Source organism: Rousettus aegyptiacus, unplaced genomic scaffold, assembly GCF_014176215.1.
Source record: "Rousettus aegyptiacus isolate mRouAeg1 unplaced genomic scaffold, mRouAeg1.p scaffold_m13_p_1, whole genome shotgun sequence".
Classification (NCBI taxonomy): Eukaryota; Metazoa; Chordata; class Mammalia; order Chiroptera; family Pteropodidae; genus Rousettus; species Rousettus aegyptiacus.
In genome coordinates this window covers 23,207,929-23,217,276 of record NW_023416284.1, presented here as the reverse complement: position 1 = coordinate 23,217,276, position 9,348 = coordinate 23,207,929, and positions in this window count along the sequence as shown.

Here is a 9,348-nt window from a genome sequence, read left to right as displayed (position 1 = left end):
GGTGGAATATTACTCAGCAATAAACAGGAATGAATTATTGATACATGAAACATCACGGATGAATCTCAGATGCATTATGCTGAGTGAAAGAAGCCAGCCTCAAAATTCTCCAGGCTGATGATTCTATTTGTGAAACATTCTGGGGGGAAAAAAGCAAAACGATAGAGACAGAGAACATATTTGTTGGGGCTAGAGAGGGACTGATGACCGCAGGCTGAAATTCTTTGGGACATTGGAACTGCTCTATATCCTGTTTGTGTGGTGGTACCAAGACCCAATGCATGCATTAAAATGCATAGAATTGAACAAAAAATTAAAAGGTTAATGTTATTGTATGTAAATTACAAATTTAAAAATAAATGGAAAATCACCTTTAAAAAAAAATCCATGCTTGCAGTCTTAGGAGGTGAACTGCCTGGGTTCAAGTCCCAGGTCAGCCGTATTAGCTGGCTTGTGCCTGACCAGCACCCACACCCCCTCTGATGAGTGGGAAGTGCTGTGATTTTCCTCTGGCGTGTCTACCTTCTGCCACTCTCAGTCCATGGCATTGGGGCACACCAGCCATCTCTGGGCTCCAGGGTGAGCGTGTGACCAGGTCTCATCAGCATATCCCCTCCCCCAGCCACAGAGATTGGTCTAAGAGGCAGCACAGGACCTGCGTTAGCCAATAGAGTCAGTCAGTACTAGTCACATGCCTGTTTGGAAAGTAGGGGCTGCTCTCTCTACTGGAATTTTTTAAGGCGGTAACAGCAGTGCATATGTGCTGATTGTCAAGTCCTGCTCCCAGTATTTTAGACTTAGGAACTCATCTAATCTTACAACAGACCCACAAAGGAAGTACTGCTCTTATCCGCATTTCACAGACAAGGCTGAGGCCAGAGAGGCTGATCGACTTGCCCAGGGCTACACAGCAAGGCCAGAGTTTGACCCAGGATCTGACTTCAGAAATGGAGCCTTTAACCTCTACAGTATTCTTCTCTTGAAGCAGGAGTCTGTGCTGCCAATAGCCATACTGCTGTAGCAGGGAAGAGAGGAATTCCTGAAATTGTGGTTTGAGATTTTAGGTCCAGCCAGTCTAGACTTTACAGATATGTGAGCAATAAATTTTCTTTTATCCTTAGGTCAGTAAGAGTTGCATTCCTGTCACAAGCAGCTGAAAGAGTTCTGAGTAATAACGTCACTCTAACTGGCTGATGTTGGGAAAGGCACCTCTCTCTGTGCCTCAATTTTCTCACCTGTGAAACGGGAAAAATAATAGAACACACATCATTAGGCAATTATAAAGACTGAATTAGTCCACAAATGGGAAGCACTTAGCACATTGTCAGGCTGAGTAAGCAGCCAATAATGTTCACTGTTACCGTTAGCCTTCCAGGCTAACACAGCCTCATTTGTCTATCAAAAGTCACCTCCTGTCACCAACCTGGATCCACATTTACTCTTTAATTTATTCAAATACTGATTAGGTGTCTACTACATACACTCACTTTCACAGCAAGGAGGAGCCTCAGAGGTCATCAAATCCAAAGTTCCCACTTTATTGATGGGAACACGGAGACCCAGAGAGGACGGGACTCATCCAAGGTCACGCAGAAGGTTGATGATGAAGCTCCCAGGCCAGGCTCCTCTCACTACACCAGGCTGTCTCTTTAGCTGACAGTGCTCATATCTGAACCCAGAGCTGCCAGTGAACGTCGTCCCAGTTCTTTCCAGCAGAGGAAGGGCCCCTGAGTAAGGGTATACTCTGCCAAGTTCCCAAAGGGGCAGCAGGGTACCGATGCAGGAGATAGATGTTTCATGGCTGGATGGAGCTGGCCACCCGGCTGAGAAGCCTGGGTAACCCTCCTGGCAGACAGCTAAGAGTGAGAGGCTTGGAATCAAACCCAGAATCTTCGCTGGCAGCCCCATGTGTCTTAGAGCAGGTCCCTTCTCCTCCGGGAGTCTCTGGTTCCTTCTTTATAAGTGGAAGTCTCAATTCCAATGCTATAAAACTGTTTAGAGACTCTAAATCACTTATTTATTGGGCACCTACTGTGTACTGGGGCACAATGAGCACTTGGGATTCAAAAATAAACAAGCCATGGTCCCTTCCCTCCAGAATGCCCAGTCTCTCATGGGGGGGCTTTGGAGATGGAGATCTGGGGGCCCAGAAAGCTCTGCACTGCCTCCACGAGGACTCGGGCTTTGTAACTATTGTATTGAACACTTAGTAAGAACTTTAGTACATGCCAGTCACCATTCTGAGCCTCGCAACAGCCTTACAAGTAAGGTACTATGGCTATTTCCGTATTACAGATGAGGAAACTGAGGCCCAGAGACTTAGGAATTAGCCAGGTGGTCATCCAGCACCGAAGGCCACGTTCAGGTATCTGCAGCTCTGCCTCCATGACAGGGTTTGTGTCCTCTGTAGGAGCTTCTTTGTGATCATCTCCCTTCGTGTTAAGGTGGGTTCCTTTGGAAAATATCTGTCTCTGCTCTGCTAAAGAGGACCAGGAGAGGGGCAAAGCCCACACCTTGGGGTGCAAAAGCAGAGTGAGGAGCCGCCAAGGGGCCCCTCTCTACCATCAGCCCTGAGGTGTCTCCCCCTGGAGCCTCAAGCTTGGAAAGGGGCCTCCATGCATGGAAAGGGGCTGCTGATTCCTTGTGATGTTTGAACGGTTTGTCCCCTGATGCTGCGAAAGGGCCAAAACTCGGTGTTACGAATACTGTTACCATTTGCAGGGGCTCACCAGGCACCAGGCAGTGGCTATCCATTTTGCTGATCGCCAATAACCTCCGTGTAACTTGGTGTAGCAGAACAGGGATCGAGAGCCAGGTCTCCCTGACTGCAAAGCTCCTGGATCATACCCATTCCGCCCCCTGCCTCTCCCCTGCCAGCGGTCTCTTCCATCATCCTAGAGACTGGTTACACACCTCACAGCAGTGGGGAGCTTAAAGAGCTTCAAAGACCCATGCCTGTGGCCTGACCTCTTAATGGTCTAGATTCATCAAAAACTGCCTCTCGGGACATTGAAAGAAACCTATAAAACAAGTACTTGGGTCCATTGATAAAAGGTTTGCCACCATGTTGTTCCACAGACCAAAAAAATGATTTCAAAATCAATCCCACATTATAAAACATCAGCAATATAGAGCACAGTTTAAATATCGATGCCTAATGTTTCTTCAATTAGTCATGAGATTATCTGTGTTAGATGATATAGTGCGTTGGGACAGCCCCAGAAAGATGGTGCTTGTATCTCATACATGTATGCACGCAGATGTACACACTCCTGTGTAGCTCATAGGTTTAACCATAATAAAGTTTCTTGAGAGTTTATTCTATACCGGGCGCTGTGCTAAGTGCTCTCCATGTATCATCCTTTGAGTCTCCTCAAAACCCTATAAAGTGGTTTCTACCACGACCTCCATTTTCTAGAAGAAACTAAAGTGCTCAGCTGCCTTAGGTCCTACAGCAAGTCCATAACAGAGCAGAAACTGAGGCCAAAGCCTTTTGTTGTTTGCTTCACATGCCACAGCCATATCCTTATCTTAAAGGATGTGAGTATCATTCTCATTTTCAGTTCAGAGAACGGTTTAAAAGAGCTTTCTCAGGAAGACTGCAGAAGTCACTTCAGAGATAGTGCCAAGGGGTTGCTTTGGCCCCAGCAAAGCTTCACCAACATCCTACCTCCAGAGCTACTGAATAGTAGTAGTAATAATAATAATAATAATAATAATAATAATGTTCTTAGATATGAGCAAGTGATATTTTTCTTAATCTTGTGTAAATTATAAATGAAGTTATCTTTGTAAAATTTTTACTAGTTATTTTGATCAGCAGCATACACCTAAGTTAAAATTATGTGTTTTCTATGCAAATATAGCTTCAACACAGACCCCCTAGCCCTACCCCAAACTGTTACCCCAATCCCTCCCGCTGGGAATGCCAAGAAACTCGAAGCCATCCCTATGGCGTTTCTGCACAGATGGGCACCTGCTGAGGCAGGAGTTGTAAATGTGTATTAACCTAGATTTGAACATCTGAAGCCGCCCCTAGGAGTTTTCTGTCTTACCCAACCAGGATGGATAAAAAGAGAAGATTGGGGAAGCAAGCCCCTAGCCATGGGCAAAAGCGAGACAGGGTCAAGGAGTTAGATCAGGGTCTGGGGTTGCCCTGGGGCCAAGTGATGCTGCAGCTCTACTCAGGGGAGTCCCCAGCAATGGCTTTGAGTTCAAAACTGTTTCCCTGCTTTCTTCACTTTTTGGGGTTTTTTTTGGTAGTAGGTGGTATCAAAAAGGCTTTAGGAAAACTCAGAATTGGTGAGCGGTCTCTCCAGGAACAGTGTCTTAGGTTTCTGTGCTCGGCTGGGACTTGCACACGACTGGACACCTCACAGGTGCTCACAATAAGTGCAAGCTGGCTTGGGTTGGGCCGGGAGGGAGGAGAGACCACAGCAGCAGTTCTCAGTGATGCATGTTAGCATTACTGAGCAGTTTTAAATCATCCTTGCCCAGGCCCCATGCCCTGATTCAATTATTTGGTTAGAGCCTGGGTGTAAAAAAAAAATTCCCTGGATAATCCGAGTGGGCAACCAGAACTGAGACCCCTGAGCAAGCGGAATGAAATGGAGCTGCCAGGAAGCACAGGGGCTGGTAAACATAGGCCCCGTAATTCACAGTAGAAGGGACCAACCGAGACTTAACTTAGAAGCTGTGCTCTGGGCACTGCACTAGGGACCAGGGAGAAAATGGGAACAAGGCGTAGAGTCTGGTGAGGAAGGTAGGCATTAAAATCTGTGTGTACACACACACACACACACACACACACACACACACACACACACACACATACACACACACACACAAATAGGGGGCAAATGCTCAGAAGGAAAAGTATAAGGGCTATATGTGTCTTGACATGGTTGGGAAGGTCATGGCAGTTTCCTTATAAGATGCAGAGGGTGGAACAAGAGTGTCTTCGGCAGAGGGAACAGCACGTGCAAAGGCCCAGAGAGGAATAAGCAGCCTGGCAAATTCCCTTAAGGGACTGAAGGAAAGAAGGCTGGAATCCAAAATTATAAGGGCCAAGTGGCCTGTAATGAGACCAAGGAGATGACAGGGAGCCTCTCAGGGTAGGCCTCAGGAGCAGTAGTTACCTCGTGAAGGAATTTTAGGCAGGGGACTGACAAGATCAGGTTTGCTTTTTTCTTTTGCAACTTTTCGTGACAAAATTCATACAACATAAAGTTCACCATTTCTAAATGTATAACTCAGCACTTTTCAGTGTGGTCACACTGTTGTGCCACCATCATCATCACTATCTGATTCCAGAACATTTCTAACCTCTCCCCCAAAAAAGAACCCCTGTACCCATGAACCCCTGTACTCCTGATTCCCCCCTCCCACCATCCTCTGGTCACCACTAATTTACTTTCTATGTCTATGAATTCACCTAGTCTAGGCATTTCATATAGATGGAGGCAGATGATATGTAGCCTTTTGTGTGTGGCTTCTTTTACTTGGTAAAATTTTTCCAAGTTTCATCCGTGTTTTAACAAAATGAGTTTTGTGAGTTTTGTGAGTTTTGGGTACCTACCTAGTAGTGGGCTTGCTGGGACATATGGCACCTCCGTCTGACTTTTTGAGGAGCACGCAGCTGTTTTCCACGGTAGCTGTGCCATTTTCACATTCCCACCAGCAACATATGAGAGTTCCAGTTTCTCCAGTTCCTTGCCAGTACTTGTGGTTTTCCGTCTTGTTTTTTATACAGCCGGCGTAGTGAGTGTCAAGTAACATCTCATATTTGATTTCCAGTTCCCCAGTGACTCATGCTGTTGAGCATCCTTTCATGTGCTTATTGGCCATTACTGTATCTTTTTTGGAGAAATGTCCATTCAAATCTTTTGCCTATTTTTAAATCGGGTCATTTGTCTTCTCGTTATTGAGTTATAAGAGTTCTTTATGTATTCTGGATACTAGGCCTTTATCAGATATATGATTCACAAATAACTTCTCTCATTTTGTAGGTTGTCTATTCACTTTCTTGATAGTGTTCTTCGATGCTCAAATGCTTTTAATTTGTTGAGATTTGGTTTATCTATTTTCCCTTTGTTGCTTATGCTTTTGGTGTCATATTTAAGATACCATTACCTAATCCAAGGTCACCAAGATTGCACCTTCATTTCCTTCTAAGAGTTTTATAGCTTAACACTGACATTTAGGTCTTTAATCCATTTTGAATAAATTTTTTTGTATTGTGTGAAATAAAGATCCAAATGTATTCTTTTGCGTGTGGATAACCAGTTGTCCCAGCACCATTTATTAAAAAGATTATTCTTTCCCTGTTGAACGCTCTTAGCACCCTTGTCAAAACTCACAGATGAATGGGATTATTTTTGGACTTTCAATTCTATTCCATTGATCTATATGTCAATCCTTATCCCAGTACCACAATGTCACTTTGTAGCAAGTTTCGAAATAGGGAACTGTGACTCTTCCAACTTTGTTGTTCTTTATTTTATTAATATATTACATTGATTGATTAGGCTTACATCTTGAAAAGACCATTCAACTGTACTATTTTTATAAAGTCAAACTAAACAATATCTTGTTTAGGGATATATTGTTTAGGAATCACATTTAAAGCAAGAAAGTAAGGAAATGATAGATAGAAATTTCATAGAGCAGTGTCTTCATTGGGATGAAGGCCAAGAAATTAGCCCTGAGAGAAATTCATAGGTAATTATAATGGTATTAATCATTTCTAATTTTTAAAAGTATTCTGGGTACTACAAATAAGGAGACATATTCCCTGCCCAGAGAGCCTAGATAGTCTTCAAGTGAACATATCCAGAACCAGTTACCAACTTCCTCCCTGAAAAACTCTCTCTTCCTGTATTTTCATCATATAAGAAGTTCAGCTACTCACTGAACACAAGCTATTAAAAAATATGACTGGTTTACAGGACCCAAATTCTAAATTTAAGAACTTTTCAGGGCAGAGGATTACATATATTAAATGGTGACACCTACTGGCAGAGTACAACAGTACAGCCCAGCTCTTTTAGACACTAAATACTCAGGCAAAAAAAATAAGTAAATAAAAAACGAAGCACAGTTTTGGAATGTCATGCTAAGAGTATAAATAGGTGACGTTGATAAAGCCTCAGCAAAGCAGGGTATGTGCACCTAAGAGGAAAGTGCTGTGGCACTCTCGAAGTCTTCCTGCACATCCACCACCGCGATCTAAAGTGCTGACTGTCACTTGCTTTACCAATATTGATAAAATCCTTTATTGATAAATATGCCTGAGTTCACTTACTCTACAAGAACAACCTAAATGTCCTTTGGAGAATGATCCAGTGTCCTCTGCTCCCAGATTTGAGCTCTGGCACGATTTCTAAAGAAGCAGCTGTGATTGTAATCTTTGGTATTGCTTCAGGGTCGAAGCACTAAGTCCCAAACAGTTCATGGCTAACTGGTTGAGATTAGAAATGTTGGATCCAGATTGTCCAGGCTCGAATACCAGTTCTGTCACCTACTATCTATAGGATCTTGGGCAAAAGATTTAAATTCTCTGTGTTTCAGTTCCCTTGTATATATAATGAGGGCGAATATGAAACCTACTTTTTAAGACTTTGTGAGGATGAAATAAGATAATGCATGTGAAGTGTTTAGATCTTAAGATCACTCTGACATCAGATCCCATGTGGTCTGGAACCAATGGTCACCGACGACTCAAAAGGAGACTGTCAGGCAATATTTTATCAGTCTGGAGCATTCGATCCTGTTGATTCTCCTTTCCATCCGGGGCTTTCCTGACATCACATAATGAATGATCAATACATGTTAGCTACTACTTTCTTCCAATTTCTTTTCAACAATAAGAGCAAAGCACTTGCGTGGTGTTTATTTTGTGACCAAACAAGAATGCTGCACTTATTTACTAAATCTTTATTACAACTCTTTTGAGAGGCACTGCTATTATTCCATTTTACAGATTAGAAAACTCAGGCACACAAAGTCACACAGCTAAAATGCAGCACAGCCAGGATTCAACCAGGAGTCACACAAAGTCACAAAGTTAAAATGCAGCACAGCCAGCAGCCTGTGCACGTAATAGCTGCACAATGTAGACCTCTAATCCACATTGGGGGCACATAACAGGAATGGCCAGACTCCACTGTCAGTCTCCAATCAAGCATAAGCTGCCTCCCCTTTATTTCCCTGACTCTCTGTCCACGGGCTGGACACTCTGCAGCTCTCTCTGCCTTCTCTGGGACAGCACCCAAGACTACTTCCTCTCTGGCACCTTTAAGGAAGCAAGAGTCACTCCAGAAAGTGTAGAGCCACCTTGCCTTGCTAGGCCGAGCCCCAAATCTGTGTCCCAGGAATTACAGAAAGAGGAAGAAGAGAGGAGAAAGAGGAAGAGGAAGGAGAGAGGGAAGACAGTGATGTCAAGGTGGTCACAGACACCCAGGATGGACAACCAAGTTTTGGGAAGTCTCTTGAAATAAAACCCAGGAGATTTTATTTCTTGGGTCATGGTCGATTTGAGATTGCTAAGGAGAGTCTAGGATCTCTCTAACATTTACTCCAGATTCAAGGCACAATTATTAGAAATTAAGAGGAACTAGAGAATGCAAGATTAGAAACAGTCTCCAACCTTTGGAAGCAAATATTTCATCACAGTAAAAACTAAAATTGCAAGGATTCCAGGTCCATCTTCATGGCTCACTTGTGGCCTTCATTTCCACTGGTAACCAGACTTCCCACCCCAGACACCGCAGCTACCTCTCTGCTGGTGAAGCCAGTCGAGGCAGACAGTTGGGGGCTGCTTCCAGCTGTGAGTCAGTGATAGTTCCTCAACCCTGAAGGACGTGGTGGTGGAGACCCCAGCCTCCACTGGACTCCGATGAATGGAGAGAATGTTTTAAATCCAGTCACTTCTTTCTTTATTCAGGGACTCGCCATTTCTCCTCTCTTTTCATTCACTAGAAACTTCAAGTCTCTTCTCTCCTCTTCTTTTTTTCTTTTAAAAAACTTTGTCATTTCAGCAGACATTGTGGGGGGATTTGCCAAATTGATAGCAATTCTTGGTGCTAATAAAGTGTCAATTAAGACTGATTGTGCTGCCACACAAGAGCTCAGGGAGGCTAGTGGTTTATGCTAATGTTTTAAAAGTCTATTTCATATGCCTTTACGTTGAGTCATTTCATTAGGTTTATTAAGAACCCAATTGATACATTTCTTGTTGACTCCAAATATTCCTGAGGTGATTAATTCTGAACAATGGGGTTAATTAGTCTGCAGACTTTGGAACACTTCTTCAGTCCTGAGCTTAAGAAACCAGTTTCCAGGGAATGT